Raw genomic sequence first — 8,345 nt, forward strand, 5'->3', positions numbered from 1 at the left:
GACTGACGCTGATGACAGTTGTAATTGGCTTCCTATTAATAAATTCTGGTTATTTACCTATCTTTAAAAGTTTTCAGTTCTCTTTAGAGGTATGCAGCTGTTTAAACATTTTTGATGTCTCCTGAACGCTGGCCACAGATTCCAAAAAAAAACATGAAGCAGTCTTTCCTTTATGAAAATTGAATTTGCTTCCAATTTTTTTGTTTTGAATATTTATTATCTTTTAAACATAATAGCTTTATTAATATATAATTTGCATAACATAGAATTTGCCCATTTAAAGTACACGAATCAGTGAGTTTTAGTGTACTCATGGATGGCTATAACCATAATTGCAATTCATTTTAGAACATTTCATCACCCAAAAAGAAATTCGATACACATTAGTAATAATTTCCTATACCCCTTCCCCAGCCCTAGACAACCACTAAGATACCTTCTATCTCTATATATTTGCCTATTTTAGACATTTCATGCAATGTACAATCTTTTGTGACTGGCTTCTTTCAGTTATAACGTTTTAAGTTTCATCCTTTGCTTAGCATGTATCAATACTTCATTCCTTTTTGTTGCCTAATAATATTCCATTGCATGTACATGTATTCCATGTATTTAATTTATCCATGCATTAGTTTATGGACATTTTTGCTATCTCTACATTTTCTATTATGAATGTTTTACCGTGTACATTAGTGCACAGTTCTTTGTGTAGATATATGTTTTCATTTATCTTGGTTATATATCTAGGAGAAGAATTTCTGGAATATATGATAACTTAAACTTTTCCTTTTGAGGAATTAGAGACTATTGTCAAAAGCACCATTTCTACCAGTAGTGTATGAGAGTTCCAAATTTTTTATGTTTTTGGCAACACATTTCTGTTTTCTTGATTATTGCCATCATAGTGATAAGTGCTATCTCATAGTTTAAATTTGCATTTCCCTGATAGTTAATAATGTTGACCATCTTTTCATGTACCTTTTGTTCAATTGTAGAAATGTCCAATAAGATCCTTTGCCCATTTTAAAAAATGTATTATTTGATCTTTTATTATTTCATTGTCAGGGGTCTTTTGTGTATATACTAGATATAAGTCCCTTATCAGATATATGATTTACAAATATTTCTTCCCATTCTGTGGGTTGTTCTCTCACCTTATTGATGGAATCCTTTGAAGCCAAAAAAAAATCATTAATTTTGATGAAGTTCTGTTTATGTATATGTCTGTATGTTTATTTCCTATTATAACTTGTGTTTTTGGTGTCATATCTAAGAAGCCTTTTCTGAACCATGGTCACAAAGATATACTCCTACATTTTCACCTGGAGTTTTATAGTTTTAGCTCTTATATTATAGCTGTGATCCATTTTGAGTTAAATTTTTACTGTCCAGTTGTCCTGGCACTGTTTATTGAAGAGACTATTCTTTCTACCTTTGAAATGTCTTGGCATCCTTATCAAAAATCAATCAACCATAAATGAAAGGGTTCATTTCTGGACTCTCATGTCTATTCCAGTCATCAATATTTCTATTATTATGCCAGTCTAATGTTGTCTTGGCTACTACGGCTTTGTCAGAAGTTTTGAAATCTGAAATGTGAGTCTTCCAACTTTGTTCTTTTCTAAGTTGTTTTGCCTATTCTGTGTCCCTTAACATTCCACATGAATATTAGCATCCACTTTTTGATTTCTGCAAAAAATAAATAGGCAGCTGGTACTTTGATAGGGATTACACTGAATCTGTAGATCAGTTTAGTAGGTATTTCCATCTTAACCACAATACGTCTTACAATTTATAAACATAGAATATCTTTTCATTTATTTAGGCCTTCTTTAATTTATTTTAACAATGTTTTGAAGTTGTCAAAGTATACTTAGCACTTATTTTATTTTTCCTAAGTATTTTATTCTTCTTAATGCTGTGGTAAATATTTTTTAAAATTTCATTTTTGGATTGTACATTGCTGGTATAGAGAGTACAACTGATTTTTTGTAGATTGATCTGTAACCTAGATGAACTTGTTTATTAGTTTGAATAGTTTTTTATGTGGATTCCATAGGATTTTCTATATATAAGATCATTTCATCTGCAAATATAGTTTTTCTAATTTGAATGTCTTTTGTTTCTTTTTCTTGCCTATTTGTCCTGGCTAAAACGTCCAGTACAATGTTGAATACACGTGACGAGAGAAGGTTTCATTGTCTTGTTCCTAACTTAGGGGGAAAGCGTTGAGTCCTTCACCATCAAGTAAGATATTAGTTGTGGGATTTTCATAACTATCATTTATCAGGTTGAAAAAGTTCCTTCAAATCTCAGTTTGTTGATTTTGTATCATGAAAGAGTATTAGATTTTGTCAAATACTTCTTCTACATCTATTGAAATGAATAAAAAACAAACTGTGCAATTAATGGGAAAATAAAATGGAGTTATCCCACTATCAAAATGTAATTTGCATTAAATCTGAAATCAGACATTGGCTCAATACAAGAAAGGAAGGGCCTTTTATAGGGAGCCATGTCTAACAGGATCAAAGTTTCCCAGAGAATGGTTCACCTCTGTGTTATAAGCCTGTAGTTCTTAAATCACTAGTTTAAATGATAATGTGTGAGATTCATGCGAATGTGATTTGATAATTTGACACATTGTCTTCACATATAATACAAACCAGATGTTTTCTTGATGAAAGAAAATTACTATTACCTGCTATCTTCTGTAATTTTAATAACCAAGAAATGCTAAGATAAACCAGAGATGGACACAATATATGTTTTAAAACATTTTCTTTCACAAAGATCTTTGATATTTTGTCTCCCTCTCACACATTGTTTGCAAATACACATACACACAAAGCCAGACACCATCACAACTTACTTTTATATACTTTGTTATTTTTATATACTTTGTTCCTGCGTATCACATCATAGGAGCTGATATGTGTTTGGAAGCATGATGAAATTTCAATTATTTCATTGTACTACTCTGAGGGAAATTATTTTTTCTGCCTCTTTTATTAAATATTCTGGGCATAACAAACATTTTTCTTTCCACAAGGACTCACTGTACTATTCAACATTTTTGTAATTAAAAAAACTGCAATATACTCCCAAGAAAGCTATGTTGCAGTGCTGGCCCTTCAATTTTTTAAGAGTAAATAAAGATAGATCATTTTCCTCCCTACCATTTAACAAAATCATAATGAAAAATATCCAATAGCAACGTTAAGTGACACGAGTTTGATGCCTTCTGTAGATGTCAGAAACTAGTCCCATTATTTTACAAACATAATAAATGCCTATTAACATCACACCTTAAAATGTTCAATAATTCCTACAATGGTTATGACATGAAAGGCTTAAATATGTTTAATTAGTTCAATAAAAAGAAGTAAACTTATGAGGAAAATATCTCTGAAAATTTATATCTCATTTTCAAGTTAGGAGCACAAACACAAAAAACCTAATATATGGGTTCCCTTTGCATGCCTCATACCCCTGAACTGTCATTCAAATAATTGTTAATTACCACATGTACATATATATGTATATGTACATAATATTGTATATCTATATCTACATATATCTATATAAAAATGTGTGTGTGTCAGAAATAGAAGCAAGACAGTGCATTTAATGCCTAAGCTACCAACTCTGAATATTTTGCTGAGATCCAGTTGGGGTATGTTTTTATATTTTAGGTTTATATTTAGAGTCTACATAATTTGTTTAGTGTTTTAGAAAATGACTGATTTTCTTTTCTAATTTTTCCCCATTTCAGCTTAGTCAATAGAGGAACATTTAATTATAGCAGTTTTTTTTATCCAAGTCAACCTAATACTTTTTTTCAGGAGAAAATTGGAAATTTTAAATGTAAATAAATTAAAAACTTTTTAAAATTTTTCCACTGATAGAGTAAAAGAAATCCATGATTCTGACAGAGTTGCATAAAAAGAGCAAAGGAATGTCTTTTCCTAGGTTTAAAAAAAAAACAGACTATAAAATTTTACAGGGAATTCCCTGGGGGTCCAGTGGTTAGGTGTCCTCACTTCCACTGCTGCGGGACAGGGTTCAGTCCCTGGTTGGTGAACTACGTTCCCGCAAGCTGCACAGTGTGGCCAAAAAAAAAATTTTTTTTACAAAGTAATTAATTTTAAGTTTTTACTATGTCATTTGTTTATCACTTATTTCTTTGCACTTATGTAAAAGGAAATATATTCAAAGAAATATCATATACATTATCACATGCCTTGAGATATATAATTGTCATGTTTAATTGATCTAAAAAAATGCATGTATCACTTTACAACTCCATAGTTTGCATTGTGATAATGGCTCTATGTGAAATTTTTAATCAACTTTTCACTGCAAAACCATGCAGCTCTCCCCTTGTTCCAGTAAAGTCACATGTGCATTTTCTTTCAACCCAAAATACGTGAATAGCAGCTGAACTATTTTAGTTAGCATTCTGCATGTACAACACATAGTTTTGATGAAAGAATACATTCCCTGTAGCATAATGAACAATTTAAGCATAGCTGTAAATTACTTGCCTTTAAAATATCAATAAATGATAACTGAATTGAAGAGTTTGGCTCCAGGCCAAAATCCTACCTGTGATCTTTCAGTGCTGACCATAGAAAACTACAAAGGCTTTTTCTGACATGCTTCATGGGGAAAGCTGCCTTGCCTACACCAAAAATGGTGCACAGACAATGCATTGTAGTCTCTGAAGAGAGTTGGACTCAGGTCCACCTTGTTGGCCATTTTCTTGTGCAATTGCATTCCTAGCCCTGACATCTCCTTTCAGAGACCTCTATTAATGGCCCACCCCTGAGAGCTTCCTCAGGTGCTCTGTTGCGACCTCCTTATAGAGGGAAAGCAAGGGAACTCAAGAGACTTTTTTCCATTCTGAGTCATTACTCATCACTTCTCTACTCCTAGCTCTTCTCCTTGCCCCTGAGTCCATAAAATGCAGGAATCCTTTGTTCAGAACTCCCTCAGCCATGAGACCATGCCACCCACCCTAATCTGTTTTGGTATATTTGACCCATACCCAGCACTCTTCCATGGGGAAGAATGGGACACTGGGAGAGTTAGAACTTTCTCTATTTAGTCTCTTGCTACAAGTGATTAAAGCCTTGACTGTTACATTCATTTTGGTTTGTTGTCTTAATCACTACTCTGACACAGCTGCCAGATGAGCTCTCTCCAGTTCAGCCCGGCTTTTGACATGTTTATTCTGTCTCTATTTACATACAGCAGAACAGACCAATTTAATATACCTAGGATGCAAAACTTCTCAGGCTTCTTCTTACAGGCAAAAAAGAGTGCCATTCATAAGTCAAACCCTGAGCCCAGTTTTTCACATGCAAATTAGGTCAGATTTATCAATTCACTGAGTCAATTGCTCCCAGGCTTAGGTTTTGTATATTAAAATGGTCAAGAAAATTAAACTGATTTCAAAATTAAATCATAACCCATGGGAGAAAATTGAATATACTTTCTAGGGTAAGAGTACTAAGTTGGACTTCCCTGGTGGCACAGTGGTTAGGAATCCGCCTGCCAATGCAGGAGACACGGGTTCAAGCCCTGGTCCGGGAAGATCCCATATGCCGCGGAGCAACTAAGCCGGTACACCACAACTACTCAGCCTGTGCTCTAGAGCCCCCAAGCCACAACTACTGAGTCCATGTGCCACAACTACCAAAGCCTGCACGCCTAGAGCCCATGCTCTGCAACAAGAGAAGCCACCACAATGAGAAGCCCGCACGCCGCAACTAGAGATAGCCCGTGCGCAGCAATGAAGACCCAATGCAGCCAAAACTAAAAAATATAAATAAATAAATAAATTTATTTTAAAGAAAAAAAGAGTTCTAAGTAGCAGTTAGTTGAGTCATCTCAGGCAGGATGCTCTCTCTAGCAGTCCAGCTGATCAACAAAACAAAGGCCTATGAATAATATCTCATGAAATTAAATTTAAAATGCACAATCTGTAAAATGTATTTATCATATTGCCCGGCACATAATTGGTATTTATTGAATTTTGCTATTTTAATCAAAATAATTAGTTTTATTAGAGTCAGACTCAAATCACGTTCTTTTGCTTTCTTCTTGATGTCATATATCTGAGTAGGTTCCTTGTGTCTTCATAACATTGAGATCATTATAATTATTTCCTTTTCTCTCCATTCATTCAACTACAGACTTTATTAAATAAATGATTTTTGAGCTCTTTCTATACACTAGATGCTGAGTGAGGCAACGAGCGTACAAAGATACACTCAACTTTGTGGCCGACAAAGACACAAAAACACCATAACAATATAATATTTTAATTTAGTAATGGAAACATGCCTGGATGCACCTAATCTAACAATATTTGAGCCTTTATCATACGTATTACATTGTGCAACGTACTCTGGGGAATGTAGCTGATAGATGGCAGCAACTATCAGGTGCCCTTTTTCTTTTTTCTTTGAGAAAAGAAAATTGGAGTAGAAAGTCCGTTAGGTTCATAGAAAAGTAGCTTGTATTAGACTTACCACTTATCCAAAAACAATAATAAAAAATGTAAACAATGTAAAAGCAATTATTTTAAGGGACTGGAGAGCAACCAAAGGCAGAATCATGGCAAGAAATTAAGCAGACTATGTGTAAAGGGTTGAATAATGTCCCCCAAAACTACCCAGAATGTCAGAATATGACCTTATTTGAAAATATTGTATCACTACATTAATCACCATGAAGATCTTCATACTGTTCTTTTATAGTCACACACATTTCTCTCCACCCTATCCCCTTATTTTTTTTTTTCACATCTTTATTGGAGTATAATTGCTTTACAATGGTGTGTTAGTTTCTGCTTTATAACAAAGTGAATCAGCTATATATATACATATATCCCTTTATCTCCTCCCTCTTGTGTCTCCCTCCCATCCTCCCTATCCCACCCCACTAGGTGGTCACAAGGCACCGAGCTGATCTCCCTGTGCTATGCGGCTGCTTCCCACTAGCTATCTATTTTACATTTGTAGTATATATATGTCCATGCCACTCTCTCACTTCATCCCAGCTTACACTTCCCCCTCCCCGTGTCCTCAAGTCCATTCTCTACATCTGGGTCTCTATTCCTGTCCTGCCCCCTAGGTTCTTCAGAACGTTTTTTTTTTTCTTTTAGATTCCATATATATGTGTTAGCATATGGTATTTGTTTTTCTCTTTCTGACTTACTTCACTCTGTGTGACACACTCTATGTCCAACCAACTCACTACAAATAACTCACTTTCGTTTCTTTTTATGGCTGGGTAATATTCCATGGTGTATATGTGCCACATCTTCTTTATCCATTCATCTGTTGATGGACATTTAGGTTGCTTCCATGTTCTGGCTCTTGTAAATAGAGCTGCAATGAACATTGTGGTACATGACTCTTTTTTTTTTTTTTTTTTTTTTTTAAAGAGCTCAGCTTTTTATTGAACGTGCTACTAAAGAGGTTTAGTCAAAAAGACCAAAGCCCATGTCATCATCAGACTCTTCAGATTCTTCTTTCTTTGCTTCCACTTTCTTCTCCTCAGCTGGGGCAGCAGTGGTGGAGGGGGCAGGACCTCCTGCTGGTGCAGCACCAGCTGCTGATGAGGCTCCTGATGAGGCTCCCGATGTTGACATTGGCCAAAGCCTTTGCAAACAAGCCTGGCCAGAAAGGTTCAACATTTACACCGGCTGCTGTAATGAGGGCATTGATCTTATCCTCCGTGACCATCACCTCATCGTCGTGCAGGATGAGGGCCGAGTAGATGCAGGCGAGCTCCGAGACGGAGGCCATGGTGCGGGCGAGTGCTAGGCAGGGTCTGCCGGGCGCGGTGCTAGTCACCGGATGAAGTGAGGGTCTCACCCCAACACGGCCTTAGCTTCCTCGGAAGGACCAAGCACCTTAGCGGAAACTGAGGAAAAGGCACATGACTCTTTTTGAATTACGGTTTTCTCAGGGTATATACCCAGTAGTGGCATTGCTGGGTCATATGGTAGTTCTATTTTTAGTTTTTTAAGGAACCTCCATACTGTTCTCCGTAGAGGCTGTATCAATTTACATTCCCACCAACAGTGCAAGAGGGTTCCCTTTTCTCCACACCCTCTCCAGCACTTATTGTTTGTAGATTTTTTGATGATGGCCATTCTGACTGGTGTGAGGTGATACCTCATTGTAGTTTTGATTTGCATTTCTCTAATGATTAGTGTTCTTGAGCATCCTTTCATGTGTTTGTTGGCAATCTGTATATCTTCTTTGGAGAAATGTCGATTTAGGTCTTCTACCCATGTTTGGATTGTGTTGTTTGTTTTTTTTATATTG

At 35.6% G+C, this 8,345-nt stretch overlaps 1 pseudogene; it reads right to left on the reverse strand.

The window, feature by feature from the left end:
- Positions 1-7,440: 7,440 nt before the first annotated feature.
- Positions 7,441-7,936, reverse strand: LOC137763862 (large ribosomal subunit protein P1 pseudogene; annotated as a pseudogene).
- Positions 7,937-8,345: the final 409 nt, after the last annotated feature.

This window comes from Eschrichtius robustus, chromosome 4 (genome assembly GCF_028021215.1).
Source record: "Eschrichtius robustus isolate mEscRob2 chromosome 4, mEscRob2.pri, whole genome shotgun sequence".
NCBI lineage: Eukaryota > Metazoa > Chordata > Mammalia > Artiodactyla > Eschrichtiidae > Eschrichtius > Eschrichtius robustus.